This window comes from Galeopterus variegatus, unplaced genomic scaffold (genome assembly GCF_000696425.1).
Source record: "Galeopterus variegatus unplaced genomic scaffold, G_variegatus-3.0.2 Scaffold564, whole genome shotgun sequence".
Lineage (NCBI taxonomy): Eukaryota > Metazoa > Chordata > Mammalia > Dermoptera > Cynocephalidae > Galeopterus > Galeopterus variegatus.
In genome coordinates this window covers 203,507-211,451 of record NW_007726675.1, presented here as the reverse complement: position 1 = coordinate 211,451, position 7,945 = coordinate 203,507, and the positions used below count along the sequence as shown (strand labels likewise).

The window sequence follows — 7,945 nt, the reverse complement described above, 5'->3', positions numbered from 1 at the left end:
CTTGGAGAAGACCTTTTTGGGTTGAATACGTTTGGGGATCTTTGAGCTTCCTGAATCTGAAGATTTGTGATTTTTCCTATAGCTGGGGAGTTTTCTGCCACTATTTTGTTGAATATGTTTTCAATGCAATCTCCTTTTTCCTCCCTTTCTGGCATACCCATGACTCGGATATTTGAGCTCTTAAGGTTGTCTGATATCTCTCTCAGATTTTCTTTAATGCCTTTGATTCTTTTTTCTTTTTCTTTTTTTTGTCTGCCTGTGTTATTTCAAACAGCCCATCTTCAAGTTCAGAGGTTCTCTCTTCAACTTCCGCAAGCCTGCTGGTTAAACTCTCCATTTTGTTTTTTATTTCACTGAATGCATTCTTCAGTTTGGCAAGCTCTGCTACATTTTTCTTCAGGGCATTGATTTCCTTGTACATTTCTTCTTTCAGGTCCTGTATACTTTCCTTGTTTCATCATGTTGTCTGGCTGAGTTCTCTTGTATCTCATTCAGTTTCCTTAGAATTATCACTCGGAATTCCTTGTGAGACATTTCAAGGGCTTCTTGTTCTATAGGATCTAGAGCTTGAGAATTATTACCCTTTGGTGGTGTACTTTCTTGATTTTTTGTATTTCTGGTATCTTTTCTTTGATGTTTATTCATTGTGGCAGGGGGTTTCACAGTCCGCAGGGTTGACACTACTGTCTGACTAAGATGTTGCTGTGGTTGCCAATTTGGTATGGCTACCTCAGTGACTGCTCAGTTGGCCACTAGTGCCTTGCGTGTGTAGTTGCCTCAGGTCTTGGGCCTCTCCGGGGAGCCACCTCTCTGGTCAGCTTGGACTCAGCTGGGCTGCTGGGTCATGGGGCGGTATGGCAGGGTGTGTGGTCTCTGCCGAGCATCCACCTCCCCCTGCTGGACGTCTCCCTGTTCTGTGCGCACTGGGCTGGGCTGCTACTGCTGGATCGAGCAGCATCGTCCCTTCCACAGGGTGGGTGGTCTCTACGGAGCTTCTGCCTCCCCTGCTGGATGTCTCCCCGCTCCGCTCACACTGGGCCGGGCTGCTGGATTGCGCAGCGGTGGTGTGGTCCCCGTGGAGCTCCCACCTCCCCTGGAGAGCATGGTGTTGTGACCTCCAGGGCACTGTGAGGAAGACAAAGGACTCTAGAGGAGTCAGGAGGGCCTCGCTTGCATTCTTCAAGGGTCTTGGGAGTTGTGAGCAATCTCCTCCAGGTCTCTTTGTGGTCACCAGAAAGTTTGTGAGGCTGAGAAGTCCAAAGTCCATCTGGTGGTGGTGACAGTGACTGCGAGGTCTCACATTGCAAGATGGTGGAAGCAGAGAGAGCAGAGAGACGTTTTTATAACATTTAAAAATTTTAATTGAAACGCTGGTTGTCCATAGTTATGGGGTACAGAGTTATATTTCAATACATGTATACAATGTCTAGTGATCAAGTCAGGGTAGTTAGCAAATTCATCACTGTAAAAATCTATCATTTCTTTGTGATGAGAACATTTAAGCTCCTCTCTTTTAGCCATTTGAGAACATACAATAAATTACTGTTCATTATAGATGCCTAGCACCACTGTACATCAACAGAGGTTATTTTTCCTATCAAGCTGTAATTTTGTGTCCATTAACAACCTCTCATTATCTCCCCTCCCCCTCCCCTATCCTATTTCTGGTAACCACAGTTCTCTCTACTTCTGAAAGGTCAACTTATTATTGTTATTATTATTAGATCCCACAAATGGGTGAAAACATGTGGTGTTTCTCTTTCTGTGCCAAGTCTTTAATTACAGGACCCAGCTGCATCACTGAACAAGCATCTACTGAGCCGCCCTCTCTAGTCAGAGGCAGAGGTCTATACAGGGGATGCACATAGGGGTCAGGGAGTTCAGGGCCTGGATGGCCAGTCCCACATGGCCACGGGTGCCCAATGCTGCCCACAGAAGTCTCTCCACAAACCCTCTCGGTAGGACTCTCCCTCCCTTGCTCTCAGGCCTCCTCCCTTCCTGATGAAATTCGGTGTCTCAGCCTCTCAAGTTGGCCAGCCTGAAATGTTGACTAACGGCTCTCGTCCCTTGCCACATTGCTGGGTTCTGGGGACTCAATGAGCAATTTGTAAAGGGCCTTGAGAGCTGATGTGGGATGCAGGCTTTTCAAAGACTGGGTATGACGTGGGTGTCATAGTCACAGAATTCCTGAAGGTCACAGTCACCATTTTAATAAATTGTCTCTTTCACTTCCCTAAATTCTGTTTTGTTTCCTAGAAAGGAGGCCGGGTTAAGGATTAACCTCATTGTGATCTGTCCACAGTATTTAAATTCCAGATTCACTTACTCATATTTTTCAAGGCCTCTCATATACGAGGGTACTTCAAAAGGTTCATGGAAAGATTTGTATTATCTTTCAATTCTATTTTTCCATGAACTTTTTGAGGTACCCCTCTACCTACCTACTATCTATCAATCTACCCTATTGGTTCTGTCTCTCTGGAGAACCCTGACTAATCCAGGACCAAACTACAAATATTCAGAGAAAAGCAAGCAGGCCATGAATAATGTAAATCAGTGAGTAATAAATGATTCTATTTTATTGGAGAGGTGGCAGATTCCACGATTGTTCTGTTTAGCTTTATAATGAATATTTTAGTGCTTTTTAAAAATTTAGGGAACCAGGCGGGGAGAAGGGCTTGCATCGTGGCTGCCCCACCACCCCTGTTCCCATAAATTGGGGCTGCAGCCTCCCGCAGCGCTGTCTGCTGCTCCCTGTTCCACATCCCCTCTTGTACAGTGCCAGCCGTGTCACCGATACACGATGACACCATAGCTGCTTTTAACTGTCAAAGTGGATATTGTCGCCATCAATACCCCCCCCCCATTGACCTCAACTACATGGTCTACATGTTCTAGTATGATTCCACCCTTGGCAAGTTCTGTGGCACAGTCAAGTCAGAGAACGGGAAGCTTGTCACCAGTGGGAAGGCCATCACAGCTTCCAGGAGTGAGATCCGCCCACATCAAATGGGATAACGCTGGTGCTGAGTATATTGTGGAGTCCACTGGTGTCTTCGGTACCTTGGAGAAGGCTGGGGCTCACTTGAAGGGTGGAGCCAAACGTGTCATCACTTCTGTCCCTGCTGCTGACACCCCCATGTCCATGATGGGTGTGAACCATGAGACCTATGAAAACACCCACACGATCGATCGTCAGTAATGCCTCCTACTCTGGCAATTGCTTAGCCCCCTGGCAAGGTCATCCACGACAGCTTTGACATTGTTGAGGGACCCATGACCACAGTCCATGCCATCACTGCCACCCAGAAGACCGTGGGTGGCTTGTCTGGTAAACTGTAGCGTGATGGCCGTGGGGCTCTGCAGAACATCATCCCTGCATTTACTGGCACTGACAAGGCTGTGGGCAAGGTCATCCCTCAACTGAATGGGAAGCTCACTGGCACGGCCTTCCATGTCCTCACTGCCAACGTGTTGGTTGTGGGTCTGACCTGCCATCTGGAGAAAGCTGCCAAATATTAAGACATCAAGAAGGTGGTGAAGAAGGCATCGGAGGTCCCCCTAAAAGGCATCCTGGGCTACACTGAGGGCCAGGTTGTCTCCACTGACTTTAAGAGTGACGTGCACTCTTCCACTTTCAATGCTGGGGCTGGAATTGCCCTCAATGATCACTTTGTCAAGCTCATTTCCTGGTATGACAATGAATATGGCTACAGCAACAGGGTGGTGGGCCTTATGGTCCACATGGCCTCCAAGGAGTGAGAGCCCCCAGGACCACCAGCCCCGGTGAGAGCACAAGAGGAAGACAGAGACCCTCAGCTGCTAGCGAGTCCATCCCAACTCAGTCCCCAACATGCTGAGAATGTCCCTTCCTTGGTACAGTTTTCATCCCAGGCCCCCTGAAGAAGGGGATGGACCTAGGGAGCCCTACCTTGTCACGTACTATCCATAAAGTTCCTTGCATGCAGCCAAGAAAAAAAAAAAGATTACCCCTAAGAAACTGTAGAACCATAGAGGAGAGAAGTTGTCCCAAAAGAGGCCATGAAAGACGTGAGATGGGGCTTTTAAGAGGTGATTACACTGTGAGGACTGTGCCACGTGAATGGATCAGTCCATTCTGGGGTAATGGGTGTGGTTCTTACGGCTTCATAAGGAGAGCGAGTGAGCAGGTAGCTGTTTCTTTGTTTGGAGGCTGGGACAGAGCCATGCACAGGAGGATGTAACGTAGGAGGGTTGGACGAAAATGCTGGTTAAAAAACAAAAAGCAGAACAAACCCTTACCTCACTGAGACCCGAGACTGGCAATGCAGTGCTGAATTCCACCATCAGCCATATTTAGAGTGGCTGCTTGTCTGCAGGGCTGGAGGGTGGGCACGCCAGGTCCCTGGGGGGACCTCCTCATCTGCCACCTGTCTCGCTGGCTCTGAGACTCTGTGCTTTATTCTGCTCATGTGGTGGCCCTGGTCTACCTTTGGAGGCCCCCATAAATCCTATGGCAGGGGAGCTCAATGTTTTTTCTTCAATATTCCTTATATGAACTTTGAAAAATCATGCACTTTACTGCATATTATAAAATTAATACCTAAAAATTCTCATCATAAGCTTACTTACAAAGAATGCCATTTCCAGTGTATGGTAAATCTGACAATTTGACTCCCATCGTCATCCCTTTAAAAATCCATAAGATTTGTAGTCAGAAATTTTACCTCATTAATAGTTGTTTTAAACTCATATTTCTATCCTGATTTTCTTACAAAATTGTGTCCTAATGTATTTTTTTGTAGTGCTTGGAAGCTGTAGTGGGTTGAATTGAGTCCGTACGAAAGATTTGTCCAGGTCCTAACCCCTGGTACCTGTGAATGTGACCTTATTTGTAAATAGAGTTTTTGCAGATGTAATCAAGTTAAAGATCTCAAGATGAGATCATACTGCACGGGAGGGCCCTAAGTCCAGTGACCGGTGTTCTTACAAGAGGAAGAAAAAGGAGGTTTGAGAAACAGATGTGCACACTGAGGGAAGCCGGCCACGTGAAGACAGAGGCAGAGACTGGGAGGATGCTGTCACCAACGGAGAGACATCTGGAGCCACCAGAAGCTGGAGGAGTCAGGAAGGAGGCTGCCCCAGATCCTGCAAGGGAGTGCGGCCCTGCCCACACCTTGATTCAGACCTTGGGCCTCCAAAACTTGAAGTAAATAAACTTCTGTTGTTTTAAGCCACAAAGTTTGTGATAATTTGGTATGGCAGCCCTAAGAAACTGATACAGTACCATATGCTGTAATTCAATATACATGGAAATAAAATTCCTTGTGATCATAAGTTTCAAAGTTAAAAAATATATATATTTTGTCTGGATTTACGTGGTAGTACAATTATTAGAGTAAAACAATAAAGATATATTACAAATTTTGATAAATCATTTTCAACACGAAAGGTAGTTTTATTGGAAATTAGTTACTTTTGAAATGGATGGGGCTTTTTTTCTTCAATTAGTTCAGATATCTGTAGCAGAAAAGCACTTACTGCTGGAGCATGGCAAGTTCACCATCCTCTATAACTTTATTTTGGATATCCGTCTCTGTCTCAGTCACTCTCGCTCCATCTCTGCCTCTGTGCTCTGTGACAAACCTTGGTCACGTAAATAAGTACATGCAGATGAAAGCAGTCTTTTTTTTAAAAAAAAAAATAGGCGATTCACTAAATTATTTGCACTACTTCCGTGATGCGTCAAATAAACACATACTGATCTACCATCGAAAAATCATTTTAATGATCTACCAACTGGTAACTCTATAGGTCTACCTTCAAGTTTTTCAAAACAAAAAACTTCGAAGCAGCTGTAAGGCAAAATAATTTGATACCTAACCTGAATAACCTTTTATTTTCTGGTGTCTGTGGCCCATCCACTAAGGACCCCAAGCTTCTCATGGCCTGGCTGCCCAGATTCCCACTACTATGATCTGCTGAATATCTTTTTGTTTACTTTAACTTCACCAGATTCAGTTTCTCTCATTTGCAAATAAGAGCCACGGAGACGTGCTATTCCTCCTCAATAGCATTTCCTCCCAGAGGAAGTGTAAGGAGACAGGGACTCTAAAGATGGGTTTGGAGGATACCGGCTAATGGGAGTGGGGCTGGGAATTCCAGGTAGCAAGCAAAGCATAATGTAAAAGCACAAGTATCTTCAGGGAGCCTCAGATATTCTGGTGCACCTGTCACGTAGCTGGGAGAGTGACTCCAGTTGGCTATGGTTCAGTGAGGGGTGCAAAACTGGCCTTGCAAATCTCCCTTGGGCTGCTCTTCTGGAGAACGCTGACCTGCTCTCCATGGGGAAGGGAAGCTTGGGGACGTCACTCCCAGCCTGACCTAGTTGACAAGAGGACAATGCAGTGCATGACTTGACCAGACCTGCAGTCTTTGCAGAGAACTCAGGTAACAGAGTGGATGCTGCAGTGGGAAGTGGGAGGCAGGCTGCAGGGACTTACTGTCATTTGTGTGACGTGAGGAAGAACAGCCAGGAGGCAGGAGATAGGGGCCGCGTGGGCACAGAGTCTCATTGGACCTGGTTGGTGAAGAAGACGGGAGCCTCCAGAACAACTCTCAAGTCTCGGGCTTGGGAATCTAAAGGAACCAAGACATCGGAGAGGGCAGTCTCCCCGTGTTGGGAGGGTGATGGAAGCCGTCTAGGAGCTAGACTTGGCACCACCTCCAGGACTCCCTCCAGGATGGGACAAAGCTAGCTCAGAAAGACCGTAGGCTTTGCTGGTGGGAGAGGGGTCTGTCCATCCTTGCTCAGGAGCACTGCCCCACACCCAGATCCGTGGCTGCAGGGAGCGACAGTCACCTCGGCCTCCCCACCACAGCAGCACACAAAGGGCACTGGTTAACTTTTGATGAGCTCCCACCTGGGCCATGTGGGTGACTCAGCCATAGCCAGGACAGACAGACAGATGGACACACTTGAAGTTACATCAAGCTCAGCAGGGATCTGACAGAGGAGCCCAGTGTGAACCAGGGCCAGCCCCAGACCAGGGTCGGGGAAGACTCAGCAGCCCCAGAAGGTTGATGGGAGAATTGGCAAGACCGAGAATGGCCGAAGAATGTGCTGGAAAGAGGAACCAGCATGTCGGAAAGCGAGTCTGGGGGCCCGACCACACTGCGAGGGGAGCTGGCAGGAGAGGGGACTGGACCGGCCTGGCATTTGTCACATCTGAGCACCGCACGGCAGTGCAGAAGGGCGGGCAGACCACTGCATAACCCCCGATATATATATATATTCTATTTTCTAAATAAACTGAACTCTCTTTAAGAAATTGTGTCAAGTGATGAAATTCGTAGTTGAAATCATTCAGCAAACCGTGCTAAGAATGTTCGAGGCCTCGGATGAAGTTTTGAGATCATCGGCACAGTCTTCGCTTTGCTCTGGGCCGTCACTCATCGGGGCCCATGTCTGAGCCTTGTCTGGATGTACAAAGCTGCATCGAGTCCTCTCGTGGCCACTGACCTCATCAACCAGTGGCCATCAGGGGACCTGGGGCCTCACTCGAGGGGAATCTTCTGACCTGGACAGCATTGCTCATGCGACCGACGCTTGCTCACATTCTGCCGACCTGACGGTGGTGATTCACCACGGCTTAGCTCTTGCACCTCTGTTCAGAGATGACCAACCAAGTCGATGCAAATTACTCACTGGAATGAAAGGTTTATTGAGTCGGCTTAATTTTTTAATTCCCATTCATGTTCAACCCACAATCTGTCATTTGGCCAACTGTTATGATTCAGTAACTTAAAAGAACTTTTAGTTTAATGTATTTTCCACTTGAAAAAAAAAATCACAAAACACTTGCTTTTTTTGTAAAATTTATTCAGACAACCTAATGGTTTTTCTTTTGGAATTGATACTTCATTTTGCTTTGTTTCAACTGGAATATCATCAGGACTGTGATAG

The 7,945-nt window shown here is 46.9% G+C and overlaps 1 pseudogene across 1 annotated transcript in view; it reads left to right on the top strand.

Moving 5' to 3' along the window:
- The window catches only part of LOC103588379, a 26,614-nt pseudogene extending 22,835 nt beyond the window's left edge, over positions 1-3,779 (top strand). The window contains exon 2 of the transcript XR_550309.1: positions 2,816-3,779. The product of XR_550309.1 is annotated as a glyceraldehyde-3-phosphate dehydrogenase-like (transcript). The remainder of the gene's footprint in view (positions 1-2,815) is intronic.
- Positions 3,780-7,945: the final 4,166 nt, after the last annotated feature.